The sequence below is a fragment of the Callithrix jacchus genome, chromosome 1 (genome assembly GCF_049354715.1).
Source record: "Callithrix jacchus isolate 240 chromosome 1, calJac240_pri, whole genome shotgun sequence".
Lineage (NCBI taxonomy): Eukaryota > Metazoa > Chordata > Mammalia > Primates > Cebidae > Callithrix > Callithrix jacchus.
Genome location: NC_133502.1, coordinates 220718880 through 220734854, shown reverse-complemented (window position 1 = coordinate 220734854; position 15975 = coordinate 220718880). Strand labels below are relative to the sequence as shown.

General features: G+C 40.1%; 1 protein-coding gene across 2 annotated transcripts in view; it reads right to left on the bottom strand.

Annotated features, from left to right (window-relative positions):
- LOC144579581 (uncharacterized) overlaps positions 1-15975 on the bottom strand; it is a 91509-nt gene that overhangs the window by 44592 nt on the left and 30942 nt on the right. The window lies entirely within an intron of this gene.

Below are 15975 nucleotides of genomic sequence, written 5' to 3'. Positions count from 1 at the left end.
GGGGCAGAGCTATAGATCTGAGTTAGCTGGGTAAACTGAGGCATAAGGAATTAGTAGGGGCGATTTCCACAGGGCAGGGACCTGATCAGCTGCAAGTCAGCAACAGTAAACTTCTTTGACCAGGCTCATCACATCCAGATGAGTGAGGAAAACAATCACTTCTCACTGTGGGTCCCCAGAACTCCAGGAGCAAGGGAGTGGGAGAAATCATACTGGGGCCATTGTTTCTGTAAGCTCCCAGAGGCCTTTCACAGACAGTAGAATTAGAACGGAGCAGGGCTTGGCTGAGCGCAGTGGCTCACGCCTGGAATCACAGCACTTTGGGCGGCCGAGGTGGGTGGATCGCCTAAGGTCAGGAGTTGGATACCAGCCTGGCCAACAGGGCAAAACCCCAGCTCTACTAAAAATGCAAAAATTAGCCAGGTGTGGTAGCACTCACCTGTAGTCCCAGCTACTCAGGCCGATGAGGCAGTAGAATCTCTTGAACCTGAGAGGTGGAGGTTGCAGTGAGCCAAGATTGCATCACTGCATTCCAGGCTGGGTGACAGAGCAAGACACCATCTCAAAAAAAAAGTTGGGGCAGGGGACAGAGTCGGGCTAAGTGGCTTCCAGGTTTACCTCTCCTCCAACACCCCATCTCTCCCACAGTCTTGAGTTGGGGGATGCCCATGGTGTTCCATATGTGCACTTGGTATTTCCTCTCCTGAACCCACAGGATATTTACCTAAAACAGAAGCAGCACTGAGGCAGGACTGACCCAACTTCACTTCCATGTATGCTGTCTCCTGGACAGAGGCAAGGACTGGGCTGCCTACGGGGAGTCCCTTAACAGGAACAGAGAGAAGCAGGGTTGAGATCATAACCCCAGGTGAAGAACAGTAAAACAGGATGATTAAAACACTTCACAACAGCCAGGGGAGGTAGCTCACACCTGCAATCCTAGCACTCTGGGAGGCCGAGGTGGGCGGGTCACCTGAGGCAAGGAGTTCGAGACCAGTCTGGCCAATATTGTGAAACCCTATCTCTACTAAAAATACAAAAATGAGCCAGGTGTGGTGGCAGATGCCTGTAATGTCAGCTACTCAGGAGGCTGAGACATGAGAATGGCTTGAACCTGGGAGGAGGTTGCAGTGAGACCAGATCATGCCACTGCACTCCAGCCTGGGTGACACAGTGAGACTCCATCTCAACAACAAAAACAACAACAACAACAACAACAAAACACTTTATGAACGGTGGTCCCTCAAAACACTTACACACAGCATTACCATTGGCTCTAACAAAGCCATTGCCATCCATCCCAAAAGAATAGAAAGCAGAAACTTCGAGAGGGATTTCCATACCTGTGCTCACAGCAGCACAATTCACAAAAGCCAAAAGACAAAATCAACCAACGGGTCCACCATCAGATGAAAAGATAAACACAGGGTGATCCATCTGCTAAGCAGAATATGACTCAGACTTAAGAAGGAAGGGAGGCCGGGTGAGGTGGCTCAAACCTATAATCCCAGCACTCTAAGAAGACACGGTGGGTGGAGACTCTGTCTCAACAAAATAAATACATCCAAATAAAGAGAAATAACAAAGGAAGTGAGAATATATCGTGAGTGACTCTAATAAGTGAGGACTGAAAGCGTTCTCAGCTGCCGATAGCATTACTTCCAACCAGTTCAGTTTCGTTCCTTTTCCCGGCTGGGAAGACTGCACTTGTCCCCCGGGACTCACCTTTCTTTACACCAGGCCAGTGATGGCAGACTGCAGCCTTATCTGCAGCACCTTAAGCTGGTACGTGTTCTGCTGCTCAAACAGCGTCTGCAGGCAGGTAGAGAGGAACATCAGCATTGCGAGGAGGTAGCCCTTCCAGGCCAGAGACTTGGGATCACCAATAAACTCCAGAAAAAGGCTTGCAGGGGAAGGAGGGAGAAGATACAGCTGGTGAGAGTAGGTGCCCATGTGTGTTGCCTTTGCCCAAACCAGGCCAGGTGTGGAGGATCAGTCGGCGTGGTTGACTTTTTCGCAGTCGTGATCTCGGTTATTTCCCCCATTGTCCATGCTTCTTTTCAATCTCACTGCAGCTCCTCAAGATCAAGAGATGGTGTTTTTCTCTCCCCTTGTTATGAGGTAAATTGTGTCCTCACAAAATTTGTATGTTGAAGCCCCAACCCCCGGTACCTCTGAATGTGACTGTGTTTGGAAATAGGGCCTTTAAAAAGGCAATAAAATTAAAATGAGGTCATTAGGCTGGGCCTTCACCCATTCTGGACTCCTGATAAGAGGAGAAAATGTAGACACACAGGGAAACACCTGGGTGGTTACAGAGGAAAGACCATATGAGGACACAGGGAGAAAGTGGCCAACTGCACACCAGAGGCAGAAGCCTCAGATGGAACCAACTTGCAGATACCTGATCTGGAACTCACAGCCACCAGAAACAAGAGGAAAATACATTTCTGTTGTTGAAGCTACTCAGTCTGTGATACTCTGTTATGGCAGCTGAGCAGACACAACTTGGACCTGGGCTGGCCACAAAACCACCTTTGACCAAGAGTAGAGTGGAGGTAAAGCTATGCCAGCTGTGAGCCTCAAGAGAAAATGTAGCTTTTGGCCTATTGCTTAGAACCCTCCCTACTGGCCACATGAACATGTCTGAGCTAGCTTCAGACACAACTACACGCACATGAGAAAACCCAGCCAAGAAAAGAAGGCCCACCAAGCTGAGCCTAGTCCACGTTACTGACCCACATTACTATAAACTAAATAAATGAATGCTTATAACTTTAAGCCACTCATTTGGGGGCATTTTACAACAAAAGCTAATTTATACAGTCAGGTAAGAGCTTACTTATTTGCCCCTGTGGGGGACAGTCACTTTCTCATTAATCATTTTCCTTTTTCAGTATCCTTCCCACCCACCCTCCAGTGTCCGGAGCACCAGATCTATAGGCAGAGGCATGAGAGCTGAAGCCCCCGGACTCTGAATGGATGCCATTAAGAGACCACAAGCCTTAGCGAGATCCTGAAGTCTGGACTCACCTAAGCAGCTTGGGGACAGTGAACCTGAAGACATCACTGATGAAGAGGCTGTGGGTCCCATGAGGAAGGTAGAATGAAACACTTGCCAGATAACCCTCAGCAGGGGGCCCCACTGCCTCCCTTTTTGCCGCAGGAATGGCTCAGTCTCCGTAGCCTCCATGCCACTGCCTCTTTTCATTTTAAACACCATTGCCTTGGTGTGCCTTACAGGAAGGGAGAGGCTGGCTCTGGGTCCCGTTTTATACTCTCAGCCACCAGCAGCAGCAGGGCCAGGCACTAAAAGCTTGTTTTCCTAACAATGGGCGTGGGTGGGTGTGGATCCAGCGTGGCTCCCTCACCTGTGCCTCCTTACCACCTTGAGTGCCCATTTAAGAGGCAGTCACAGGAGTTGTGGGGGAAGGGCAGGAGGGCAGCCCTGAGGACTTTTAGATGGCCATGGGAAAGCACACACGTTGAGCACCTACTATGTACAAGACACTCCCCAGTCATCCTAAGACCGCCGGCAAGCCAGATGTTGTTCCCATTTCACAGATGAGAAAACTGAAGCTCTGAGAAGCCAACTTGTCCAAGGGCACACAACTGAGAAGTAAAAGCTGGGATTCAATTCCATCTCTCCACCTCCAGAGCTCATGCACTTTTCTTTCCTTCTTTTTTTTTTTTTTGAGACAAAGTCTCACTCTGCCACCCAGGCTGCAGTGCAGTGGTGAAATCTCAGCTTACTGCAACCTCTACTTCCTGGATTCAAGTGATTCTTCCACCTCAGCCTCCTGAGTAGTTGGGATTATAGGCAATGTAATCCCACAAATGCCACCACACCCAGCTAATTTTTGTATGTTTAAGAGATGGGTTTCACCATGTTGGCCAGGCTGGTTTTGAAATCCTACCTTAGGTTATCCACCAGCCTCAGCCTCCCAAAGTGCCAAAATTATAGGCCTGAGCCACTGCTCCCAGCATCCCATGTATATTTCAATCTATCATGTTGTCAACCTGGAGGAAGAACAGCACCCCCTCTTCCAAATGCACAACCGGCCAGCCCTTAGGTGGTTTTGTGGCCTGATCTGGTGTTTGGTTTGGCATCTATGGAGGGTTGCGGCTCAGCTCTGTTACTGAGTGGGCATGGCCTGCTGCTCACAGGTATTTTAGCATTTGCATCTCAAAGCCAAGAAGATGCCCCTTCCATGCAGAGAGAATCCCTGAACACCCTTCCTGTGTGACCCCACCATTTCATTCATTGCCTTCACAGCCTTGCCCACAGCACCAACCCTCTCTTTGTGTTGTTAGAACCCCAGGGGGGTAGACTTTGCCTGAGTTTTTTACCAAGATATCCATAGTATCGAGTCCAGTTCATGCACACAGTAGAAGCTCAATAAATACTTGTCAAAAGAATGGGAAAAGCAGACTGAGTGATATGTGTAAAAGAGCCTAAGAGTGCCCAGCACATACTGTTATAAACATTTATAGAAGGAAGGATGGAGCCTGGCTGGGTGGACAGAACTTGGCTTTGGAGCCAAAAGACTATTGTCCAGTGCCTACTCTGTCTCCTCCCCTCTGAGCCTTAGTGTTTCAATCTGTAAAATGGGGTTAGGGATGAGTTGAATGAGAAGTTTTTTTTTTGGCTGGAGATTTTACTCAGTTCTGTTCTAGCTGTTTGCCTGAAGAGTGACTGTGTTCAGCCTGCAGGCTCCATAGCAGGCATTTCCCTCTTGTGGAGGTCTCATCTTTGATCAAGGAAGAGGTCCAGATTGCTGTCTGATGTCTGGTCTCTGGAATGAAGGCTATTTAGTTCAGGACTCAAAAGTGACTGTGGGGAAAGGCAGGGGGTACGCATGAGTGGCATGGGCAAGGTGTGAGTTGGGGGATACAAAAGGGAGCGATGGAGGCCAGGTGTGGTGGCTAACACCTGTAATCCCAGCACTTTGGGAGGTCGAGGTGGGCAGATGACCTTAGGTCAGGAGTTCGAGGCCAGCCTGATAACCTGAGCAACACAGAGAAACCCAGCCTCTAATAAAAAATACAAAAATCAGCTAGATCTCGTGGCAGGCGCTTGTGGTCCCAGCTACTTGGGAAACTAATGAAGGAGAATCATTTGAACCTGGGATGTGGAGCTTGCAATGAGGCAAGATGGTGACACTGCACTCCAGCCAGGGTGACAGAAGCAGAGAGAAGGAGGGAGGGAGGGAGGGAAGGAAGGAGGAGAGGAAGGAAGGAGGAGAGGAAGGAAGGAGGTGGGGAAGGAGGAAGGAAGAAAGAAAAAAGAAAAAGGAACAGAAAGAGAAAGAAAGAAAGACAGGAAGGAAGGAAGATAAGAGAGAAAGAAAGAAAGGAAGAGAGAAAGAGAAAGAAAGGGAGAGAGAGAAAAAAGAGGAAGGAAGGAAAGAGGAGGCCAAGAAGAGAGAAAGGAAGATCATAGAGGAAAGAATAAGATACATGCACGCATATGCTCATTGAAGCATAAATCCCAATAACAAAGACATGAAACCAACTTAAATGCCCATCAATTCTAGACTAATGAAGAAAATGTGGTACATATACGCCACAAAATATGATGGAGCCATAAAACAGGTCATGTCCTGTTTTATGTTTTATTTATAAATGAGGTCATGTCCTTTGCAGCAACATGGATGAAGGTAAAAGCCATTATCTTATATAAACTAACAGAGGAACAGAAAACCACATACTAAATGTTCTCACAAGTAAAAGCTCAACATTGAGTATACATGGACACAACAGACACTGGGACTTATTTGAGGATGGAGGGAAGGATGATGGTCAGGACTTAAAAACTACCTATCAGGTACATGGCCTACCACATAAGTGACTAAATAATCTGTGCACAAATCCCCAGTGACACCTATATAGTAAACCTGCATAGGTACCTCTGAACCTAAAATAAAAGTTTAAAAAAAACTGATAAACTAAATCAAAAGAAAGCATAAGTAAAGAAAAATGTGAGATAAAAACAAAAAAACAATAGATATAATAAATACTTTGGTACCTTAAAAGAAAAGGAATAGACAAATTACTAAGAAGGGAAATAAGCATAAAAGCAAATAAAAGACAAGAAAAAAAGTATAAGTTAACTCTAATTATGAGGGACTATTTTGCATAACTCTGTGCAAATACATTTGAAATCTGCATATATTACTATCCAATACAACTTCTAAATCATAAAAATGTCCTACATCTGCACTGTTCAATATGTAGCCACTAGCTACGAGTGTTGAGTGAATACTTGTACACTTAAATGTGATTCATGTGACAGAGAAACTAATTTTTTTTGAATTATTAATTTATTTAATTTTGAATTATAATTTCATTATACTTAGTTTAAATTTGAATGGTCTCATGAAGCTAGTGGCTATTGTATCAGAAAGCATAGAAGATGAAATTTTCTTAAGACAGTGTTATTTACCAGAGTTAAATCCAAAGTGTATTTATTTAAAAAAAAAAAAAAGCTTAAAGAGATCAACTCTATAAAGAAAAAAAGTTATTAAGGATCTCATTCTCTCCCTCTAACACACACACACACACAAACACATACACACACACACACATGTGTTATGAGGAAAAGGAAAGCTCTTCTTTATAACACAGAACAGGACTTTGACAAACTACTACTCATGGCCCAAATGCTGCTGCAGACCATTTTCCTGCAGTCCATGAGCTAATAATTTTTACACAGCTAAAGAAGAACTAGAATAAGTAACAGAGACCGTATGTGGCCCACAAAGCCTAAAATACTTAGAATGTGGCTCTTTACTGGAAAAATTGACTGGCCCCTGAGCTAGAAAAATGCCTGAATTTTAAAATCACTGTTTTACAAATACCACCAAGTTAATATGAGATTCTGGCATTAAATTACTCCTAACACTATACACTAACATATTGTTAGGAAAAGGACATTTATATATCTCTATTATCCATTTAATGTTTATTAAGTAAGGAATTTAAAATGAAGAGATGAAACTTAGCTTCACAAATATTGAGATAAAATGACATTATAAACTTCTCGATGGAATGCAATGGGAAACATAATATTTGCCTAAACATTTTGTCTAATCCAGAAGAACAGTTAGATGAATCCAGTTTGAGAAATAGTCTAAGAGACAATTAGTCTGCACTCTTCAAAAATGTCAAGGTTACAAAAGATGAGGGAAATGGTGGAGGGGAAGCAATATTCAAGACTGATGAAAATAAGAAACATGATAAAAATTCCAATATAAGATCCCTGACTAATATAAAGAATATTTGAGAGCAAGTGGAGACATTTAAATTTAGACTGCATACTACATGATATTAATTATCAGTAGCAAATGTCTTGTGATTGTTATTGTAGTAATATAAAAGAATGTGCTAATTTTGGGAAAACTGCCTTAAGTATTCTTGTACAATCTTGATATCTGAATATTGCTTTCAGGCAGTTCAGAGCTACACAAAATGTGAGCGTATGCATGTATATGTACGTGTGTGTAAGAAAGAGAAAATGAGTGTGTATGTGAAGAGGAAAAGAGACATAGAGACACACAAAACCAATCCCAGAAAATGTTAATTTGTGAATCTAAATAAAGGGCACATGTGTCTTTACCGTACTTCTTTTTCAACTTTTCTGTTTGAAGTTAAAAGTTGGAAGAATTTTTAAAGCCACTTGTTTATTCAGGGTGAACATGATCTTCAAATTTCTTTGCTAGATGCTGGTTTCCTGTAGTTGTTAATACTTTTGTGCCGCCTGATTGCCTTATGACAAAACAAACTTAGCTATGCAAAAATCTGTGTAGCCAAAAAGCCAAACAATTGCTTCATTGAATAGAAAATAAACTATGTAGTTTATTGCAGGTAATATTGTTATAAACTGTTATTCTCCTAGTACAATATAACCAATTATTACCTTGTAATGTTAGTCAGCATCTACTAATAAGGAGAGACCAACAGGCAGTATTTATACACAACTACATGAGATCACTTCCTTATAGCCTAAAAAACAATATGGTGAACATAATAGAAGGTACCAGAGGTGTTTTTTTAATGATTTACAGGACGAGAAATCACACTACCTTCTACTAGATGATTAACTATTCTGGGAAACATATTTGGGTTTATAGTTATAATAGACAAGAATACAAGGTGCATAAGCAACGCTGTCACCTTTCATTATTACAATCTTGCCAATCAGGAAGGAAGCAAAAAATGTCACAAGTGGATAGGGGCATTGGCCTAAGAGAAAAAAGACCAGAGTTATGGCTTCAGCTCTGCTTCCAAACAGCCCCAATATTTTGTGATAAATCACTTCCCTTCTCTGAGCTTTAGTTTCCTCATCTGTCAAATGTGGCAGCTGAACTGAATTAAGATTGCTGGATCTGCAAGATCAAGGTCCATTTATTCTTCAAGGACTGGGAGACAAGATGGCAATTTAGAACAATTTCATAAGAAATAAAAATTTAATGTGATGTGAATATTATTCATTAGAATTCAACATAGCTAAAAATTAGCATCAGCTTCAGGGAGTCACTCCCTTCTAAGACCTAGGGACTAGACTCAGTGGGGAAAGACACTTCACCAGAGGCCTGGAACCTTTTGGATGAAGAATGTCCACAAGAGGAAGGATGGAAAATACACCGGGCCAAGAAGATTTCCATTGACTCCTTGTGTGATACAACATTTTTTTTCAAAACTCACAAAAATCTTTATATTTTTGATGGATTATACTATTTAAATGAATTCTAGAAAGAAGTAATATTTGGCAGCCAGGTAGCAACAGAAATAGAAAAGTCTCCCACAACTACGAGAGGAAACTCTGAGGAAGTAAATCCAGAAATACCCCAAAACTATGAAATTTGGGTGTATCGAGCAACCCATCATTAAACTCCATCTTAGAATAATACTGCATTCTATATTTCACATGGGACTTTGCCAACAAGGATATTCTGCTTAACAAACTAATAAAAATGTGGCTACATAAATCTGCATTCCTATCAACAGGTTACAAGTGTTTCCTTTTCTCTACACCCTCACCACTACTTATCTCTTGACTTTTTCACAACAAGCATCTCACCAGATGTTAGTGGATAAATCACTGTGGTTTTGATTTGTATTTCCCTGTTGACTAGTGATGTTGAGCACATTTTCAGGTACTTGTTGGCCATTTTTATGTCTTCTCTGGAGATAAGTCTGTTCAGGTCCTTTACCTATTTTTTAATCAGGTTATTATTTATTTTGCTATTAGTGTTGTTTGAATTTCTTACATATTTTAGATATTAAACTTTTAAGAGAGACCATGTTTGGTAAATCTATTCTCTCAGTATTTAAGTTGTCTTTTCAGCCTCTTTACCATTGTTTCATGATAAAAACAGTGCTGAGACAGGGATAAATCCAACTTGGTCATTATGTGTAATTTTGTTGATGTTTCTTGAGTACATTTTGCTGGTGTTCTAGTGATGATTTTTCCATCTATGTTCATCTTAGATAGTGGTCTGTAGTTTTCTTATTGTGTCTGACTTTGACAGAGGAATGATGCTGGCCCCAAAATGGGTTTGACTGTATTCTCTCTAGTTCTAAACTTTAGAAAAGTTTAAGAAGAATTTGAGATATGTTCCATCAATATCTAGTTTACTGTGCATTTTTAACATGAAGGGATGTTAAATTTGATCAAAGGCTTTTACTGCATGTATTGAGATAATCATATGTGGGAGGTCTGAATGGCCAGGTATGTACCACTTTAACATTCTACTACTTTATCTAACACCTGCAAAAGAGGCTGGCAAGAGGAACCTAGCTGAGTGACTGGGAGGAAGAGAAAATGGTGTGAACAGCCCATTCTTCTTTGTCAGGTTGGCAAAAGAAGCCAGTAAATTTTTCCCATAAGAGATGCTAAAAGGAGTTATTCAGGCTGAAATGAAAGAATACCAGCATGAACTCAAGATATAAGAGGAAATAAAGAAGACTGGTAAAAGTAACTTTATATACAAGCCACTCTTATTGTACTTTTTACTTGTACTTTTTTCCCTATATGATTTAAAGGGAAAGTGCGTAAAACAATCATTATAAATCTATGGTAATGAGTTCCCAATATAGAATGACATAATATGTGACAATAACAATATAAAGGTTAGGAAAGGAGATGGATAGAAGCAGAATATTTCTATGCTATTGAAACTAAGTTGGTTATAAATTGGGTTACTGTTAAAGCTAGATAGTTACAAGTTTAAGACATTAAGTGTAATTTCCCAGAAAACCACTAAGAAAATAACTTTAAACAATACAAAATGAAAAACTGGCAAACTATAAAAAAATCAACAGAATACCAAAAAATGGTGGCGGTAATAGAGAAATTGAACAACAACAACAACAACAACAACAACAAACCTACGGAAAACAAAATTAAATGACAGAAGTAAGTCTTTTCTTATCAGTAATTATTTTCAACGTAACTGGATCAAACCCTGCTACTCATAAGACAGAAATTGGCAGAATAAACAAAAAAAGATCCATCTACATACTGTTCACAAGAGAGTCATTGTAAATACAAAAACACAAAAAGTTTGCATAAAAACAATGGACAAATATATTTCATGCAAATGGCATCCAAAACAGAGCTGGGTGGCTATATTGCTATCATACAAAATAGATTTCAAGTCAAAAATTTTACGAGTGAAATAAAGATGAACACACACACACACACACACACACACACACACACACACGTAATGGAGTCTTGCTCTGACACCCAGGCTGCAGTGCAGTGGTTCCATCTTGGCTCACTGGAACCTGTGCCTTCCGGGTTCAAGAAATTTTCCTGCCTAACCTCCCAAGTAGCTGGGACTACAGGTACATGCCACCACGCTGAGCTAATTTTTATATTTTTAGTAGAGACAGGGTTTCACCATATTGGTCAGGCTGGTCTTGAACTGACCTTGTGATCCACCCAAATCAGAGTCCCAAAGTGCTGGGATCATAGGCCTGAGCCACCACACCTGGCCAAAGACATTATATATTGATAAAAGTTGCCCTACATCAAGAAAACATACAAATTATATACCCATCTAATGACAACACTCCCAAAACATGTAAAACTAAAATTAACAGAATTGAAGGCATAGTTTAACAATAATATCTGGAGACTTAATTACTCCATTTTCAATAGTGAATAGAATAACCAGACAGAAGATTAATAGACCAATTGTATCTAATACTTAACACAATAGACCAATTTTATCTAATACTCAGAAAGCACTTCACTCAACATAGCAGAGTATACAATTTTCTCAAATGCATTCGGAACATTCTTTGAGACAGATCATATGTTAAGTTCACAAAACATCTTAATAAATTTAAAAATATTGAAATCATAATTCTTTTATGACTACTCTGCAATGTAACTACCATCAATAACAGAAGAAAAAGTTGTGAAAAACTCACAAATATGTGAAAATTTTTCTAAAAATTATGGTCTTAAACAACATTAGATCAGAAAAAGTAATCACAATAACAACAAGAAATAAATTAAGGTAAAAACAAACCATAAACCACCAAAGCCTACTCTAGAAGAAGTAGGAAATATGAATAGAACTAAAAGAAACAGAGAGGTTTAATCAGTGACCTAAAACCTCCTAATGAAGAAAAACCCAAGATCAGAAGGATTCATTGGTGAAGGTGCCAAACAATTAAAGAAAAATTAACACCAGTCCTCAAACTTTTTCAAAAAGAGAAGAGGAGGAAACATGTCCTACCTCCTTCTGTGAATATAGCACTATCCTAATATAGACAAAGACCCAACAAGAAAAGGAAAACTATAGACTACTATTCCTTATCAATATAGATGCAAAAGTCCTCACAATAGTATCAATAAACTTAATTCAGAATACTGAAAGCATTGTACACTATGACCAATTGAGATTTTTCCCAATAACAAAAGAAGGGTTCAACATATGAAATCAGTCAGTTTAATAAACTACCTAATAGAATAAAAGAAAAACCTACATGATCATCTCAATTGATACAGAAAAAGCACTTAACAAACTTTAACACTCCTTCATGATAAAATTAATCAATATACTAGGAATATAAGAAAACTTTCTCAACATGCTGTGGCCATGTGAAAAACTCACAACTTTCATACTCAGTGGTGAAAGACTGAAAACTTTTCTCCTAAGATCAAGAGCAAGACAAGGATGCCCATTTTCACTATTCTATTTAACGTAATACTTAAAGTTGTAGTCAGAGCAAATATGCAGGAAAGAGAAATAAAAATATCCAGATTGGAAAAGAAGTCAATCTTATAAGTCAAAAACTATAAGAATATATATATATATACACACACACACACACACACACAAAGCTGTCAATACCAATAAATGAGCTCATAAAATTTCAAGATATTAAATCATTGCATAACTGGTTTATTTGGATTCCTACATACAATCAAGTGAAAGAAGATTAAGAGAACAGTTGTGTTTACAGTAACATAAAAAAATAAAATACTTAGGAATAAATTTAACAAAGGAGTCACAAGACTTGTATACTGAAAACTATAAACCATCGTTGAAAGATATTTAAAAAGGCCTAAATAACTGGGAAACCTGATTCATTAGTCAGAATTATATATCTGATTTTGTTCATATATCTGAAAAGAAGTTAATATCTTACAGCTTAATAATGTGAAGATGAAAATATTACTCAAATAATTGGCAGATTTCATGCAATCCTTATCTAAATTCCAACAGCATCCTTCACAGAAATAAAGAAAACCATTCTAAAATTTATATAGAATTTCAAGGGATCCTGAATGGGTAAAACAATTTTGTAATAGATCAAATTTGGAGGTCTCAAATTTCTGATTTCAAAACTAAATATAAAGCTATAATTTAAATAAGCAATGGGATATTGGCATAGGGATAGACCTATAAACCAATGGAATAGAATTGAGACCCCAGAAAGAAATTCTCAAATCCATGGCCTATTGATTCATAACAATGATGCTAAGGTCCTACAGAACCGTCTTTTCAAAAAATGGTGCCGAGACAACTGGATTTTAACATGCAAGAAAATAAAGTGGGACGCTTACCTTATACCATACACAGATATTAATTCAATATGGACCAGAGACCTTTATTTGAGACCACACATTATAAACTCAGAACAAAACTGAGGCAAATCTTCATGGCCACCGATTTAGCAATATTTTTTAAATATGATATTATAATCACGGGCAACAACAAAAGATAAATTTCATCAAAATTAAAAATTTTTGTCTATGAAAAGATCCTCTAAATATAGTGAAGTACAATCTACACAATGCGAGAAAATAATTGCATATTATGTATCTAAGGGGTTAATATTCAAAACACATATGAACACCTATAACACAACGAATACAAAAAAAAGGTTGCAAAGGGCAAATAACTTGATACAAATGGCAAATGAGTGCATTGAAGGCTCCTCAAAATCTTTAGTCATTAGGGCAATGAAAATACAAACCACAGTAAGTATCACTTCACACCAACTAGCATGGCTCTAATCAAAAACAAAGAAATAACTAGTGTTGATGAGGATATGGAGAACTTGATACTGCTGGTAGGAATGCAAAATAGTGTGGCCACTGTGGAAGACAATTTGCCGGTTTCTAAAATTGCTAAATATAGAATTACTACATAAGCCAATAATCCACTCCTTGATACATACCCAACAAAATTATAAACAAGCACTCAAGTAGTTACTTGCATGCCAGTGTTCCTAATGGCATTATTCACAATAGCCGAAAGTAGAAATATCACATGTCCATCAACAGGTAAATCAATAAACAAAATACACTATATATGAAGTATTTTCAGCCATCAAAAAAATTAAGTTCTGACATATGCAACAATATGGATGAACCCTGAAAACTTTATGCCAATGATATTTTGGTTTTGTGATTAAACAAGAGATTTCTTCCTCTCTCCCCAAAAAAGTCCTCTTTCAGTTTCTACAAACTTCCTCCTTCCCACCCCTATCCATCCACCCAGAGGAATTTTTATGTGTTCCCACCCAAGCAGATTAGAAGCCTTTGTCTTTTAATTTGAGGCCTGGGATGGAAATTAGAGGTCCAATGTCAAGAAAGAGAGGTGTCCCAGAGCCCTGTTCCATCTGAGCCTCCCACACCCCATGACTCACTTTACCCCTTAACACACTTCCCTTCCGGTTTACCATCTAAAAGAAAGAATAAACTTATTTCTCTTATTCACCAATAATTTATATAAACCAAAGATTACAAACAAGGGTGTCCTTAGCAACCTGATCTCATTCTCTTCAAATACCAATTGCTCTCCACTAAAGGGATTATCTTTTCAGACATCAATTCACTTGGAAATCTCATTTAAAACAGAAAAGTTAAGGTATTCAAAGGTTTGCTGTGGGCAAAACATTTGCAGGAATGCATGGGGCTGAAGGTCAAAGGCAAAGAAAACAAGGCATAAGTTATTTTGCCCTCATTTCATTTGTCCTTGTACGCCCATGGTCAGTGATTAGTAAGGTCACCTGGCAGTGACAAACGTCTGCTTTTGATGGCTTTTTTTTTTTTTTTTTGGAGACAGAGTCTTGTTCTGTAGCCCAGGCAGAAGTGCAGTGGCACAATCTCAGCTCACTGCAATCTCCATCTCGTGGGTTCAAGAGATTCTCCTGCTTCAGCCTCCTGAGTAGCTGGGATTAGAGACACCCATCACCATGCCTGGCTAATTTGTGTGTTTTTAGTTAAGGCGGGGTTTCACCATTTGTCCAAACTGGTCTCAAACTCTCACAAGAGAAATGCCATGTGATCTGCCCACCTCAACCTCCCAAAGTGCTGGGATTGCAGGCGTGAGCCACCTCACCCAGCCAGGTTGATTTTCTCCAATGGAAGTCACAAAACAGGTATAATCCAAAAATCACAGATATATCAAAAATTTTAAAACAGTGTTGGAGTCCGGGGGCAATGACTCATGAATATAATCCCAACACCTTGGGAGGCCAAGGCAGGAGAATCACTCGAGACCAAAAGTTTGAGACCATCCTGTCCAACACAGCGAGACCTCTTATCTATAAAACATTTTTAAATGATACTGGAAAATGCTAACTTGGGTAGGGAGAGTTTCAATGCACCATTGCCTGGCCTTCTGGGTTTTGCTCTGAACCTCATGACAGATGATTAAGTCATGTGTCCAAGCTCAGGGATTTCCTGTTGGACACAGATGATGCTCCCTGGAGCACCCTGCTCCAATCCCCCTCCCTTCAACTTGTCCCAGTGTATTATTTTCAGCCCAGACCAGGACAAGCCCCACTCATGCGTCAGCCAGGCCCAGGCCAGCAGCCTAGAAAAAAATCCCCATCAACCCTCACAAAGGGCAGGGTGACTCAGTTCACCCACATGGTTCAGGCCAGCTGCATGCCTTGCACTCTTTCCAGACCTGGCCCAGTGTACAAACTTCACAACCAGGGCCCCGTGCTCAGAAGGGTCCCTAATGCTTGCTTGAAGGCTCTGCTGCTTGAATCAGTTTTCTTTTTTTCTGAGAATAGTCTTGCACTGTCACCTAGGCTGGAGTGCAATGGCGTGATCTGAGCTCACTCCAATCTCCACCTCCCGGGTTCAAGCAATTCTCCTGCCTCAGCCTCCCAAGTAGCTGGGATTACAGGCACCCACCACCATCCCAGCTAAGTTTTGTATTTTTAGTAGAGACAGGGTTTCACCGTGTTGGCCAGGCTGGTCTCGAACTCCTGACCTTGTGATCTGCCTGCCTTGGCCTCCCAAAGTGCTGGGATTACAAGCGTGGGCCACTGCACCCAGCCCACCTTCATCTTAATTTCTGAAAATTATTGATTTTCATTTTGTACTGATCCCTGCAAATTAAGTAGCAGTTCCTACTTAAGAGCCATCTTGGATTGCTGGAGCAGGCCAGGATTTAAAGAAGCTGGCCAGGCACAGAGCCCCTACAACAG